The sequence below is a fragment of the Symphalangus syndactylus genome, chromosome 12 (genome assembly GCF_028878055.3).
Source record: "Symphalangus syndactylus isolate Jambi chromosome 12, NHGRI_mSymSyn1-v2.1_pri, whole genome shotgun sequence".
Taxonomy (NCBI): Eukaryota; Metazoa; Chordata; class Mammalia; order Primates; family Hylobatidae; genus Symphalangus; species Symphalangus syndactylus.
This window is the reverse complement of record NC_072441.2, coordinates 146,076,256-146,092,769: the sequence shown is the minus strand read 5'-3', so window position 1 is coordinate 146,092,769 and position 16,514 is coordinate 146,076,256. Positions and strand designations below refer to the sequence as shown.

The following is a 16,514-nucleotide window of genomic DNA, read 5'->3' as shown; positions in this document are numbered from 1 at the left end:
ACTTAGCACGTTTTCAAGGTTCATCTGTTTTATAATATGTACTTCATTCTTTTTTATTGCCATTGCAAATTAACTTATTGCAATTCCATCAGTTGATGGATATTTGGGTTGTTTCCACTTCTTTAGTATTATGAATAATGTTGCTATAAATATTTGTGTACAGCTCTTTGTGTGGATATTTGCTTTCATTGGGTATATACCTACGAGCAGAAATACTGGATCATATGTTAACTCTATGTTCAACTTTTTGAGAAACTGCCAGACTGTTTTTCCAAAGTGCCCACGCCATTTTACATTCCTACCAGCAATGTATGAGGGTTCTACTTTCTTTACATCTTTGTTAACACTTGTTGTTATCTGTTTGGGTATGGCCATCCTAGTGGATGTGCAGGGACATCTCACTGTGGTTTGAATTTCCCTAACAGCTAATGATGTTAAGTCTCTTTTCTTGGGTTTATTGGCTATTTGTATATCTTTTTTGGGGAAATGTCTATTCAAATCTGATATATTTTGGCTGTGTCCTCACCCAAATCTCATCTTGAATTGTAGTTCTCATAATTCCCATGTGTTGTGGTAGGGACCAGGTGGAGATAATTGAATCATGGGGGTGGTTTGCCCCATGCTATTCTCATCATAGTGACACAAGATCTGATGGTTTTATAAGGGAAGCCCCTTATAAAACCATCATTCACTGGGCACTTATTCTCCTTCCTGCTGCCCTGTGAAGAAGGACGTGTTTGCTTCCCCTTTCCCCATGGATGTTAAGTTTCTTGAGGCTTCCCCATCCATGCTGAACGTGAATCAGTTAAATCTCTTTCCTTGATAAATTACCCAGTCTCGTATGTCTTTATTAGCAGTGTAAGAACAGACTAATACAAAATCCTTTTCTTTTTTGAGACAGAGTCTTGCTGTATTGCCCAGGCTAGAGTGCAATGGTGCAATCTTGGCTCACTGCAACCTCTGCCTCCTGAGTTCAAGTGATTTTCATGCATCAGCTTCCTGAGTAGCTGGGATTACAGGCATGTGCCACCACACCCGGCTAATTTTTAGTAGAGACAGGGTTTTGTCATGTTGGCCAGACTGGTCTTGAACTCCTGTCCTCCAGTAATCCGCCCTCCTCAGCCTCCCAGAGGGCTGGGATTAAAGGTGTGAGCCACTACACCTGCCTTTTCCCTTTTAAAAATAGGGTTATTTTTGTTTTTATTGTTGAGTTAGGTGTTTCTCATATATTCTGGATACTAGTCACATATCAAATATATAATTTGCAAAGATTTTTATGTAACATACTTGAAATGACAAAGTTATTTAAATGGAGAACAAATTATTTAATGGTTGACAAGGATTAAGAAGGGGAAGGAAGTAGCAATATGAAGGATCCTCGTAGTGAGGGACCTGTTCTGTATCTTAACTATGGCAGTGTATACATGAATCTAAGTGGTAAAATTACATGGAACTAAATACATACACATACACAAACACAAATGAGTACAGGTAAAACTGGGGAAATCTGAACAAGAGCCAGTTGATTTTATCTGAGATGTTTTTTCCTACACCAACCAATTCTCCAGTTTTCTGATTCTCTAACATCAACTGGATGTCCCAACAATTCAATTCAATTGTGACACTAACTACGTGGGAGTTAGTGTCAGATTCCACGTACTTAAGGGCTCAGTCCAACATGACTGCCCTCACTTCGGATGCCAGCCCCAATATTGAATCCTCAGATTACCTACACTTTTGTCTCACTTGGCGACAATTTCTGGAATTCCCAGCACTTCCCCCCGAAAGTTGGTAATTTGCTAGAGTGACTCACAGAACTCAGAAAAATACTGTAGTTAATATTAGTTTATTTTAAAGGATAAAAATGAACAGTCAGATGAGGAAGTACACAAGGTGATGCTCAAAGGGTTCTGAGTACAAAGCCTCTGTCCCCATGGAGTTGGGGTGCGTCACCCTCTTGGCACACGGATGTGTTCACCAACTCTCCAAACTCCATTGCTAGGGGTTTATATGGAGGATCTGTTACATAGACATGGTTGATTAAATTATTGGCCTTCAGTGATGCAGCTCAGTCTCCAGTCCCTCTCCACTTCCCAGAAGTGAGAGGGTAGGGCTGACATTTCTTTTTTTTTTTTTTTTGAGAGGGAATCTAGCTCTGTTGCCCAGGCTGGAGTGCAGTGGTGCGATATCAGCTCACTGCAACCTCTGCCTTCCGGGTTCAAGCGTTTCTCCTGCCTCAGCCTCCCGAGTAGCTGGGACTACAGGTGTGCACCACCATGCCTGGCTAATTTTTGTATTTTTGGTAGAGACGGGGTTTCACTATGTTGGCCAGGTTGGTCTCAAACTCCTTTCCTTGTGACCCGCCCGCCTCGGCCTCCCAAAGTGCTGGGATTACAGGCGTGAGCCACCATGCCCATCGCAGGCTGAAATTTCTAACCCTATCTAATCACATTGTTGATTTCTCTGTTTCTGAAGCTATCTAGGGACCCACCAGTAGTCACCTCATTAAGGGACTTAATAACAAAAGACACTTCTATCACTCAGAATAGTCCAAGGGTTTTAGGAACTCTGCCAGGAACTAGGGACAAAGATCGAATATGTATTTCTTATACCACAGTATCAATGCCAGCATCCTGGTTGTGATAGTGTACTATAGTTTTCCAAAATGTCACCATTGGAGAAAACTGGATAAAGTGTACATAAAACCTCTGTATTCTTTCTTTCTTTTTCTTTTTTTTTTTTTTTGAGACGGAGTCTCGCTCTGTTGCCCAGGCTGGAGTGCAGTAGCACAATCTTGGCTCACTACAAGCTCCGCCTCCTGGGTTCACGCCATTGTCCTGCCTCAGCCTCCCGAGTAGCTGGGACTACAGGTGCCCGCCACCATGCCTGGCTAATTTTTTGTATTTTTAGTAGAGACAGGGTTTCACCGTGTTAGCCAGGATGGTCTCGATTTCCTGACCTCATGATCTGCCTGCCTCAGCCTCCCAGAGTGCTGGGATTACAGACGTGAGCCACCGCGCCTGGCCTAGACCTCTGTATTATTTCTTTTGAATGCAGATGAATGTACAAATATCTCAAAAAAATTTTTTTCACATAGGGCAGCAAAGTTATCAAATATTTTTTAAAAATGATTTAAAACACTCCTAAAATCTTTGAGATTAACAAATATTTTAAAAGATTGCTGTTAATACCCAATGTTAGAAATGGACACTTTTACTCACTGTCAGGAGCATAATTTCATAGACTTTTTAATACCTATTAACATTTTTAATGTGCTTATATATACCCTTTAATCCAGAAATTCTTTGGAGAATTTAATGTAAGTAGAGAATTACATAAATTATGTGCATCTGTTTTGTAGACTATGCAGATGACTAAAAGAATGACTGTATTTCTAAGACATACTTATGCGTCATCTTACCAGAAAGATGGCAGTGGAAGGTTTTCACACAATTCCATCACACTGCTACCTGACTGGTAACAGTTGTAAAACATCATTGATTATGAGAAGCACTCCAATTTCAGAGATATTAAAGTGAGAGGAAAGAAAGAGCATCTTAGAATCAATGAAACAGAATAGATTTCAATGAAACAGAATAGATTTCAGTTTACTGACATGAGCTGGGAGTGGTGGCATGCACCTGTAATCCCAGCTACTTGGGAGGCTGAAGTAGTAAGATCACTTGAGGCCAAGAGTTTGAGGCCAGGCTGGGCAACATAGCAAGACCCCATTGGTGGCAATGGAGGCCTGTCTAGAGCGGCTGCTGCAAAGATGCCAGCCATAGTGGGGGCTGTGCGGCCAGGGCTGCACATTCCATGGAGCTGGCAGGAGCCCTGCCCCCTTATGAGTTAGTGGGGTGGGAGCCCGCCCTCACGGGTGCAGCTGCAGTCACCCAGCCCTGGCTGCAGACCCAGGCATCTCTGCACTCTTGGAGGTCCGGGAAGACCCCTTTCCCCCACAGTCTCAGAAGTGCCTGCTGCCACTGCCTGGACTCTCCCAGCCCCCGGCTCCTGCTCTGATTTTGGAGCAAAGTTGAAGCTGAGCCTGGGCACTATTGCAACCTGGCTGGGTTTCCGCACCTTGGGGTGGTGCTGACATGCCAGCTTCCTACCACCTTGGCCCCCTCCGGACTTTGGGTGCCAGTGAGCACAGGAGGGAGGCCAAGAGGGTGCTGAGGGTGGCTCAGCATGGGCCTGCAGGTGCCCCTGGGCAGGGAACAGCTGGGCGTCATGGACAACATGATTGATGGCGACAAGAGGCAGACAGGCTCCTGGGTGGAAAGGGGCAGGTCTCGGTGAAGCCCCACCTTCAAGCCAGGGATGGCCTGAAGCATAGGGGCCAGGCTGTCAGTTCCAGGTGGAGTCTGTGGCCCAGAGTGAGAACTTAAGGTGCTTTTCCTGGGCCTGCCCATGGACCAGTCAGCACACACTTCTGAAGACTGTAAAAACCCTGGACTCAGCCAGACTTGGGCAGACACTGGGAGGACCTGCCTGTGGAAATGGGTTATCCACCCTGGGTCTCCTCTCCGTTGAGGGCTGCAGATGTTGGGATGACCTGCCTGCAGATAAAAGCTGCCCATTCTGGGTCTCCTCTCTGCTGAGAGCTGCACTCAACAGGTTGACCTGCCTGTGGAAAGGAGCTATCTACTTTGGGTCTCCTGAGAGCTGTACCATCACTCAATAAAGCAACTCTTTGCCTTGCTCCAGTTGTCTGCGTACCTCATTCTTCCTGGATGCAAGACAAGAACTTGGGACCCGCTGAATGGCGGGACTGAAAGAGCTGTAACAGATCCAAGGGCTCCCTGAGCCAGAGCTGTGACACCTCTTTGGGGCTTTGCGGTTTCTGGCATCTCCACGCTTCTGGGCACCGCCATGTTCCCGAGAGTCCACAGTGGAAGCCACTTGTGGTATGCCTGGTCCATCCACAGCCTCACATGGAGCTGGTGCCTGCGCCAGCACCTGGAGCTGCCTGCCCAGCCACAGCAGCCAGTGTGCCTGGCCGTGCACAGTGGCTGGACCCCATGCTTACAAACTCATGCACCCCTCGCCACTCTGAGCCTGGCTCGCCCTTGGCAGGTGTGGGATCTGGGACGGCAGCATGAGCCGAGTGCAGCCCGCTAGACCAAGTGGATGGAACAGGCCTAGTGGCCCTAAGCAAAGCTGAGTGCAGCCTGCCAGGCCAAGTGGGCAGAACGAGCCCAGCAGGTCCAAGCAAAACTCGGGCAAAGGTGCTGCTGGCCACAGCAGCTTCTGGCTGGAAAAGCGACACCTGAAGAATCTTGTGACACCATCTTTACAAAAAAGTTAGCTGGGTGTGGCAGCAGGAGGATCACTTGGGCCCAGAAGTTAGAGGCTGCGGTGAGCTATGATTGTGCCACTGCACCCCAGCCTGGGTAAGAGTGAGACCCTGTCCCTTAAAAAAAAAAGAAAAAAAATTACTTACATGGAAAGAAGTCCAAGATAATAAAATTTAAAAACATGTTGCAGAAGACTGTGTAGCATCTCTCTTCCCCACCCTTTTAAAGCAAGTGTGCGTATGCCTTTATATATCTTTTTTTCTTTATATATTTTAAATTACTGCCTATGTTTAGAAGAAAGGCTGGAGGAATATTCAACAGATTAGCAATGGTCACCTCTGGGAGATGGTTTTGCTAACGAAGGGATGTACATGGAAGAGGGACTTTGACTTTTGGAAATTTTTTTTTAAAGTTTTTTCTATTAAAAAAAAAAATCCAAGAGGTGATCTTTGGATAATAAATCCATGCCTCTAACCTTGTAGACTACTATTCTGCAAATTGCATCTTTGCTTTAGAAATGGTTTACCAACAGTTTTCAAGCTGGCAGTCAGCAGTCTGTAATTGAGTTTCTCATTTTATCTAGTCTGGGATTTAATGACAACGAACTCTTCCCCACCCCACAGGACATTCATCTTTCTGTCTGAGCACAGGTTTTCTTGTTAGTATACTTGCCATAGCTGCCAGTGCCTGAAAGTCCCATTATAACTTGGGTATATGTGACACTTTGGGGACTGTGTGGGATTAAAGGCCTGTGACCTTCCAGCAGTCAATCTTCAACTCACTTTATCCATACCCTGTCAGGTGATGCCTCTGATTGTGGCTGACAGCTTACAAGTGAATCTGTCAGTCTGACAGCTGGGCTGAGACAAGCCTCAGAGGGAAAGCTCAGGGAGCCAAATAATTAGGTGGAAACTGTGAGTTTTAATCCTGAGATCTATAGGTTTATTGGATAACTTGAGCAATTGACTTCCTTACAGTGTATCTTAGTTTCTCTGCCCATAAAGAGGGAAGATTATTAAGTCTCAGCCTGAAAGGACTGAGTTAGAAAATAACTCTGGTCTGATCAGATCTTAACATCTTTGGCTCAGGTAGGTAGATTGTAATTTGAGCTAGTTTCCCAGATGTCCTGTTCTCAGAATACTTCAGCCACCACTGAGTTGAAGACCCCTTCCTAGTATTCAAACCTAAGCTAGATTTTCTTTCCCCTCTCATAGTATTATCCAATATAACTTTCTGTGATGATGAAAATATTCCTTATGTTCTCTGATTTGTTTTCTGACAGCAACCAACTCCCCAATTCTCTGGACATCAGCTGGGTGTCCAACGACTGACTCAGTTCAATTCTGACATTATTTATCTGGAGCTTGTGTTAGATCTCACAAATTAAAGGGACTCAGTCCCACAAAATTGCCCCCCCTTCAGATACCAGCTGCAAGTCCTGGGCCACTTGTACTTCTGACCAATCAGCTGTAAATAGGGGTTCCATGACCACCTACTTATGTTTGAGACTTTGCAGTCCCACCTCATCTGTGCCTTTACTTTCCATGGTTTCAGTTACCCTAGGTCAACTGAGATTTGAAAATATTAAAGGGAAAATTCTAGAAACAATTCATAAGCTTTAAGTTGCAGTTGCAGTGTGATGAAATCTTGCGCTGTCTTGCCCCATTCCATCTGGGACATGAATCGTCCCCTTGTCCATCCACACTGTGTACGCTACCCACCCATTAGTCACTTAGTAGCCTTCTCAGTGATCAGACCGACTGCTATTGCAGTGCTTGTGTTCCAGGTAACCCTTATTTTACTTAATGGCCCCAAAGTGTAATAGTGATGCTGGCAATTTTGATATGCCAGAGAGAAGCCATAAAGTGCTTCCTTTAAGTCAAAAGGTAAAAGTTCTCGACTTCATAAGGGAAAAACAGGGACCCCTAGAGGGGGGACTGAGGAAGGGGGTGTACAATGGTTGAAAAATTTAACTTCGAGTACTATGCTCAGTACTTCTGTAACGGGATGATTCATATCCCAAACCTCAGCATCATGCAGTGTACACAGATAACAAACTTGAACATGTACCCCCAGAATCTAAAATAAAGGTTAAAAAAATTAAGGAAAGAAAACGTAATCTTATCCTGTGGTTGCTAAGATCTACCCTAAGAATGAATCTTCTATGTGTGAAATTGTGAAGAAGAAAAAATTCATACTAGTTTTGCTGTCGAATTTCTAACTGCAAAAGTTACAGCAACAGTTTGTGATAACTGTTCTTACAGTATGTTGTTATATTATTATTGTTAATCTATTTCTGTGCTTAATTTATAAATTAAGCTTCACAGCCAGGCATGGTGGCTCACACATGTAATTTCAGCACTTTGGGAGGTGAGGTGGCTGGATCGCTTGAGCTCAGGAGTTCGAGACCAGCCTGGGTAACATGGTGAAACCCTATCTCTATAAAAATCCAAAAATTTACTGGTCATGGTGGTGTGTGCCTGTAGTCCAAGCTACTTGAGGGGGCTGAGGGAGTAGGATTGTTTGAGCCTGGGAGGCAGAGGTTACAGTGAGCTGAGATCATGCCACTGCACTCCAGCCTGGGTGACAGAACAAGACCCTGTCTCAAAAAAAAAAAAAAAAAAATTAAACTTTATCTTAGGTGTGTATGTATAGGAAAAACATAGTATGTATAGGATTCGGTACTATTCTTTGCCAGTTTATTATAAAGGATACAACTTAGGAACAGCCAAATAATTGAAGAGATACATAGGGTAGTGTATAGCTGGGGTGGAGTGGGGTCAGGTAAGGTGTGGTGGGGAGCTTTCATGCTCTCTGGTATGCCACCCTCCCAGCACTAGGATATGTTTGCCAATCCAGAAACTCTACAAATCTCATGTATGGGAGTTTTTATAGAGCTCAGTCTCTAACTCCCAACCTCTTTCTTCCTAGAAGTAGGAGATTGGTGGGTGGGATTGAAAATTCCAGTCCTCTAAGCCAGCATGGTGGTGAGCACCTGTAGTTCCAGCTACTTGGGAGACTGAGACAGGGGGATCAGTTGAGCCCTCCAGGAGTTTGAGTCCAGCCTGGGCAACATAGCAAGATCCTGTCTGAAAATAGAAAAAGTTCCAGCCCTCTAATCACTTGGTCTTTCTGGTGACTAGTCCATCCTGAGGCTATCTAGGGATCCCACTCTGTCACCTCATTAACATAAACTCAGGTATAATCAAAAGGGGCTTATTATGAAAACAGAATACACTCCTATCACTTAGTAAATCCCAGGAGTTTTAGAAGTTCTTTGCCAGGAAAGGGGACAAATGTATTTTTGTATTATACTACATCTGTGCTGATACATGACTTTTTCATTTTATTTATTTCAACTAATTGAAATTGAAACTTAAAACAGCTACATGACTAGTGACTATCTTATTAGGCAGTGCAACCCTATACAATTATAAAGTTCTTTTTTTTTTTTCCTACTGTCTTCTGCCCTCCAGCACTAAACTGAAATTTTGAGAACAGAGAGTTTTCAACATTATACTTTCAGAGTTTCTTGTTTATGATAGAAGCTCAAATATATTTAGCAGTGGATTCAGTTTAGCAAATAATTGTTGAGTTCTATTTTCTGATTAGCTTTTTTGGTGGGAACACAGGGGTAAGAGAAACATAATCCCTTGCTGCCCTCGGATTGCTTACAGTCTAGTGACGTAAACAAATTAGAGTGGCGTGTAATAAAAATGAGTGTTGTTGCACTTAGTCCATGGAATTGTGGAATGGTTAGGCTGTTTGGATGAATCAGGGCATAGCACAATACCTGAGGTATAGTGGGTGGGTGTTCACTGAATGAATGAATGAATTACAGCCTCAGCTCTACCATTAACTGGCTTCTTGGCAAGTCGCCTCGTCTTTGAGCCTTAATTTCCTTATCCCTGAAATGAGAATGATGTGCATATTTTAGGGTCTTGAGTTTTTTGACTGGGAGGACCATGTTTCACAAACCCTTGGATATATTTTTGCCTATAATATAGTAAGCGTTTACTAAATGTTTTAGTGAATCCTTAATCCCAACAAGATAAAGGGTGTTAAAACACTTTCACTAATGTGCTTATGTTATTGTCATATACCATTGATTGGGAGATGAATTGACTTGAAAAGTGTGGAGAGGGAATTAAGATTCCCCAAAGGTAACAATGACCGTTTGTTTTGACATTTTTTTTGGCTGCAGCTGTCCTCTAATGATTTGAGATTTTCACTTCTTTCCTTTATTGCCAGTGGAAGTTGTGGAAGAAATTAATGTTGAACCTAACGCAGTTGGGGTAATGGTTTTAAGGGGACTATAATGGGCTAACTCTGTTACTCTCATATGGTGGTTGAGGAGCTAGCCCTTTCCAAGTTGTCAGGTTTGATTTTTCTCCTATTTTTACCAGGAGACACTCAGATGGGACTCATTCTGTTTAAGTGTCATGTTAGGTTTATTGAACTTGATGATGGACTTGATATGCCTCTTGGGCATTGATTTATGGCTTGATGTCAGAAATCCAAGCACAGATTGCTCTGAAGAGCTCCCTTGGGTGTGGCGTGGCAAGCAAAGCATTTGTGTGTGTTTGTTTCTGTTTGATTTTGGAGCATATGCTAGAACAGAATTAGATGTGCTTTCCTCTATTTGTAGTAAGCTCATCGTTCTCCTTTTTTTAGTTGAAAGGATAATATAGATTAATAATAAAAATAGGGAAAATATTGGTATGATGTAGGAGACCTGATAAACTCATATTTGAATTGCACTTCTGTTATTTATCAGCCTTGTGATCCTGGATAATTTATATGATTTCTAGACTGTTTTTTCCTATGAACCTTTGTCAAAGAGGATTAAATGAATGGATGGATGTAGTATATATAGCGGGGTACTCAGCACAAAGGAAAGGGGGCTCAAATATTTTATATGGTGTCCTCCACTGCATACACGCCATCTAACTTGTGGTGGTGTGTCCATGTTAACAATGAAGTCTCTCCCAAGAATTCAGACTGCTTTCTGAGAATGAATCTAGTCGTGAATTCCCCCCCATACAGAGTATAGTTTCAGTCATAGATAGAAGTAAACCAGGTAATTGCCTATAAAACTGACTGAAGAGATGGGAGCACTCAAGAATTAAACAAGACAATCTGGGTGTAATTCCAGGGAAAAGGGATTGGAACAAAATTGTAATTTAGGAGAATGAAATCTAGTTGATTGTATCATAATCTTTTTTTTTTTTTCTTGAGACGGAGTCTTGCTCTGTCGCCTTGGCTGGAGTGCAATTGCACGATATCAGCTCACTGCAACCTCCGTCTCCTGGGTTCAAGTGGTTCTTGTGCCTCAGCCTCCCGAGTAGTTGGGACTACAGGCAAGTGCCACCATGCCTGGATAATTTTTGTATTTTTTTTTAGTAGAGACGGGGTTTCTCCATGATGGTCAGGCTGGTCTTGAACTCCTGACTTTAAGTGATCCACCCACCTCGGCCTCCCAAAGTGCTGGGATTACAGGCGTGAGCCACTGTGCCCGTCCTGTATCATAATATTCTACTGAGGGAGAGATTATGGGAACAAGCAGGGGGTTGTCAGCTTAAAACATGGTAAACATAGTAAAAGACAGGCTGAGTGCTTGAAGTTGGCAGAGTTTATCTTGCCTTATTTAGGGCAGAAATGAATCTGATGATAGGAACTGTAGAGATGGATTTTTTTTTTCTTTTTTCTTTGAGACGAAGTCTCGCTCTGTTGCCAGGCTGGAGTGCAATGGCTCGATCTCGGCTCACTGCAACCTCTGCCTCCCAGGTTCAGGCAATTCTCCTGCCTTAGCCTCCCGAATAGCTGGGACTACAGGTGCGTGCCACCATGCCCAACTAATTTTTGTATTTTTAGTAGAAATGGGGTTTCACCATGTTGGGCAGGATGGTCTCAATCTGTTGACCTCGTGATCCGCCTGCCTCAGCCTCCCAAAGTGCTGGGATTACAAGCGTGAGCCACCACACCTGGCTGAGATGGATTTTTTTATGAAGAAGTGATAGTACACTAAACCTTCATGGACAAAAAAAGTATCTCAAAATAGTTGTCTCCCTTTTGTTCTGATTCCATGTGGAAGCAATTTCTGATCACTAATGTAATTGTTCAGGTATTTAATACTGAAGGCAGCAGCTAGTTTACCTAGATAAGGACTGAGAACCTTCCAGGTATAAGGAAAGTATATCTTGTATTGTAAATTAATAAACTGGTGTGTGTCTCTCTCTGAACCAGTCACTAAACTGACAGTCTGGTAAATGTATTTTAGTATATAAGCATCTGCATGCTAAAGACTCCTGCACTTATATCTATAGTTCATACCCTTCCCCTGAGCTACAGACTTGGGTATGCAACTGCCTACCTGACATTTGCATTCAAGATCGAGGGTGAGGGCTAGACCGTGTCTTTTGTTTAATTCACTGTATAAGCTAAGGCCTTTTGATAATAAGCTGTTAATGTCTCAACTTTAATAATCCTGTACCCCGTTATAACTATTTTTATGTTTCCTTTTGGTCTATGTCCATATGAGACATAGTTTTACATTATTTCATAGTGTATATATTATTTAATTATAAAAAAAATTTTATGATTGGAAATAATGCATGCTCATCATAGAAAAATAGAGGGAAAAACACACGACAGAAAATGATCATTATGTGCTATTACTACCATATAGAGATAGGCACTGTTAACATTTTGGTGTATTTCCTCTTTTTTGAGATGGAGTATTGCTTTGTCACCAGGCTGGAGTGTAGTGGCACGATCCCGGGTTCAGGCGATTCTCCTGCCTTAGCCTCCTGAGTAGCTGAGACTGCAGGTGCCTGCCACCACACCTGGCTAATTTTTGTATTTTTAGTAGAGATGGAGTTTCACCATGTTGGCCAGGCTTGTCTTGAACTCCTGAGCTCAAGTGATCTGCCCGGCTCAGCCTCCGAAAGTGCTGGGATCACAAGCATGAGCCACCACGCCTGGCCAACATTTTGGTGAATTTCTGTGTATTCACGGATGTGTATACAATTTAATATGTTGAGATTAAGATTATACTGTATATTTAAAATTTGTAGTTTTTTTACACATAATGGACCTTAAACATTTCCCCATTAAAAAAATATTTTCTATAAACATTTAATGCTTTATTCTGTCATTCAGATGTACCACATAATCATTTTAAGTTGTTTCCAGTTTTTCACTGCTAATGCTTTTAGACTTGTCATGTTTATCCAGGAGAGAGCTACCTGTACCAAAAATAAAATAAAATAAGTAAAATAAAATAACAAAATAGAATTAAAAAAATGCCGGGTGCAGTGGCTCACACCTGTAATCCCAGCAGTTTGGGAGGCCGGGGCGGGTGGATCACGAGATCAGGAGTTCAAGACCAGCCTGGCCAACATAGTGAAACCCCGTCTCTACTAAAAATACAAAAAATTACCTGGGCGTGGTGGCAGGTGCCTGTAATCCCAGCTACTCGGGAGGCCGAGGCAGGAGAATCAGTTGAACCCAGGGGGTGGAGGTTGCAGTGAGCAGAGATTGTGCCACTGCACTCCAGCCTGGGCGACAGAGTGAGACTCCATCTCAAAAAAATTAAAAATCAATAAAATAAAATACATATGTGTGTGTGTGTGTATCTAGTTTACCCTCACTAACTCTTACATATACTCTGAACACCCATGGAAATTCAGTTGTAGCATAAAATAAATACATTTATAGCATAAAATAGCAAAATATTTCAAATTAACTTGCTTAAGCTACTTAAAGACAAAAAAAGTTCATTTGAAATCCTTTGTCATTTTTCACTGGTCATATGGAATTGGGTGAGAGAAGGACAAGTTTTGATGCCATTATTTCTATGTGGTACTCCAGTAAATAGACTTTCTGTTTTAGGGAAGAAGAATAGGGTTCCCTCAAGTATATTAGGTTCAACATTAATTTCCTTCGTAACTTTCATTTAGCCATAGAGGAAAGAGATGAATTTTAACCAGTAGAGGACAGTTGCAGCCAAAAACAAGTCAAGGTGAAGGGCTTCCCCTTTATGGGATCTGAATTTCCTCTTCAAACTTTAAAATTAGGCTAGTTGGCTCATTACATCATAGGGGAAAAAAATAAAACCCCATTTGCATGAATTTCACCAAATTTGGAGATTATGTGTTGATCTAAAATTAAAAACATCATGTATATAAAACGTTTTAGAGGCCCCAGAGTTGTTTAGATAGGTAGGCTATCAACCTCCAGAATCAGCTTATGTAGGTATGAGAGATGTTGTGATAATGGGTAGAGAAAGTAGTGGCTCCTAGTAGGAGCTCTAAACAGAAAGGGCAGGTACTTTGAGTTTCAGGCATGTGCAGGCATCCATGTGCATCTCTCTCTCTCTCTCTCTCTGTCTGTCTGTCTGTCTGTGTGTGTGTGGGTGTGTGAAAGAGAGAGTGGGAGAATGAGAATGGAGGTGGATAAATTTCCCAAGCAACTTTAGGGAGGGCAATTATTTTAGACAGGATGACTGATTTGTATTCATTCAGAGTAATTATTTATGTTCATTTTCTCTAGAATCGAAGTAATCCTCTATTATTATTATCGAAAATAAATGAAAAGGTTAACTTGTAATACTATAACCACTGTTAGCATTTCAAGTCATTTCTTTCTGATTTTTAAAATGTTTTTAAAGCATTTGTAATCATACTGTATAATTTTGCATTATGCTTTTGTTATTTAGCATGGGAAAATGCTAGATACCTACAGTACTTAATAAATAATAGGCACTCAATGAATATTTGCTAAAGAAGGAATTATTGACTTGTTTAAAAATCTTTTGAATGGACCCTCAAGCAACTATACCATAATTGACTTAATTGTTACCCTTTTGTTGGAAATTAGGTTGTTTCTAAATTTTCCTGTCTTAAAAATACATTGAATATTTTGATGTAGATCACTTTTCCTGAAGCATATAGTTTTTCCTATGTATAAAGTTATTTTCTTAGGACAGGTTCCCAGAAGCAATTGCGGTCAAATAAAGTATTAGAACTTTTGGTTGCAAGGGGCAGAAACTTAATTGGGAAGCATTTTGGCCTATCTTGTCAGGGGCTTGCAAGATAAATCTCAGCTATGTTTCTCAGTTATGTTTCTGCCCCTTGCGTCTCTTTCCTCTATTGCTGGGACTTCAGCCTTTGCTGTATTGGGTGCTCAGTTTATACTCCCAGGGCTTTGTTTCTTGTTTACCAGTGCTCTTCTTTGCTTTTCTTTGGCAGACTCTTGCCATCTGGTGGTAAAGATTGGCATTGGCAATTTTTTGTAGTTTATAATCCGGATTTGTATATGTAAAATGTAATAAGCAAGGTGGTTCTCCCAAGGAAAGGATTTTGGACAGACAGGAAAAGGATGTTTGCTGTAAGTGTTTTATTAAATGTTATTAAATTATTATTTGATTTGATTTATTTTTGAGACAGAATCTCGCTCTGTCACCTAGGCTGGAGTGCAGTGGTGCCGTCACAGCTTACTGTAGCCTTGACTTCCTGGGCTCAAGCCATCCTCCCACCTCAGCCTCCTGAGTGTCTAGGACTACAAGCATGCACCACCACATCCTATTAATTTTTCTGTAGTCTTTGTAGAGATGGGGTCTCACTGTATTGCCCAGGCTAGTCTTGAATACCTGGGCTCAAGCAGTCCTCCCAAAGTGCTGGGATTACAGGCCAGAGCTTCCATGCCCAGCAATTATTTGATTTTAAATTATTTTTATTAAATGTGTAATAGTTTATGAGTATTTTATCATTCTTGGTAGCCACTGATAGTGACTTCCAAAAGTTTATTCTAGCCTCAGTAATAGTTCTTATTTTACTATCCTTTCACCACATTGAATATTATATTCTAAATACTTTGCTAATTTAATGGATTAAAAATAGTAGCTTGTTTATATTTCCTTTTTTAACTTAATGTCGATCATAATTATTTTTTGTAATTAATATAAATGGCTGTTTACTTTTTTATTCCACAGATTTACCATGTTTGCCATGCTGTTTTCTAGTTATTGTTCATCAGGGTTGTTGTTTTATGGTTCTTACATATTTTTTAACCTCTGTAGGTAATAATACTGCAAGTTATTTATGTATTTATGTATTTATTTATTTGTGAGACGGGGGTCTTGCTCTGTCACCCAGGCTGGAGTGCAGTGGTGCAATCTCAGCTCACTGCAACCTCTGCCTCCTGGGCTCAAGCAGTCCTCCCACCTCAGCCTCTTGAGTACCTAGGATCACCGGTTTGCACCACCATGCCCAGTTAGTTTTTGTATTTTTGGTAGAGATGGGGTTTTACCATGTTGCCCAGGCTATATGCAAGTTATTTCAGCTCTATAAGTTTTTTGGCTCTTTTGAGTTTTTCCTTTGGAAAAATTTCTATTGATGATATTCTTGCATCAAAGATATATAAACATCTTTATCTTTTTGCTTTCAAATAATTTTACCAACTTACGTTTCTATCAGTATTGTGTAACTACAGATATTTTATCACATCTTTACTAATATGGAGCATTAAATTTTTTTAATTTTTTGTTTTTTATTTTTAAAACAAGATTTGCAATATTTAAAAAATAGAGATGGGGTCTCGTTATGTTGACCAAGCTGGTCTCAAACTCCTTGCCTCAAGGTATTCTCCCATCTTGGCCTCTCAAAATGTTAGGATTACAGGCGTGAGCCACTGCGCCCGGCCTGTTTTATTTACTTATTTTTTTGAGCTGAGGTGTCACTCTGTCACCTGAGCTGGAGTGCAGTGGCGCAGTTGCAGCTCACTGCAGTTTCAGCCTCCTGGGCTCATGCGATCCTCCCATCTCAGCCTCCTAAGTAGCCAGAGCTACAGGCATGTGCCACCATGCCCAGCCAGGTTTTTTGTGTGTGTGTTTTTTTTTTTTTTTTGTAGCGACTGGGTTTTGCCATATTGCCCAGGCTGGTCTTGAACTCCTGAGCTCAGGCAATCTGCCCGCCTCAGCCTCCCAAAGTTCTGGGATTACAGGCATGAGCCACTGTGCCCGGCCACTTTGAGCATTATTTTAAGAATGTTTGTTGGTTGATTGGGTATAAAAAGCAGTCTCAATTTGCAGTTTTAAGTTCCACGCTTTTCAGTGAAAATTTTCATTTTTCCCTTGCATTCCCCAACTCTTACCTTCTTATCCAGTTTAGAGTATAAATATCAGATGTGCCCTCTGCTTTATGTTATTTCTTCTTC

At 41.6% G+C, this 16,514-nt stretch overlaps 1 protein-coding gene across 6 annotated transcripts in view; it reads left to right on the top strand.

The window, feature by feature from the left end:
- ZCCHC17 (zinc finger CCHC-type containing 17) overlaps window positions 1-16,514 on the top strand; it is a 69,498-nt gene that overhangs the window by 23,718 nt on the left and 29,266 nt on the right. The gene's annotated exons all lie outside the window — the stretch shown is intronic.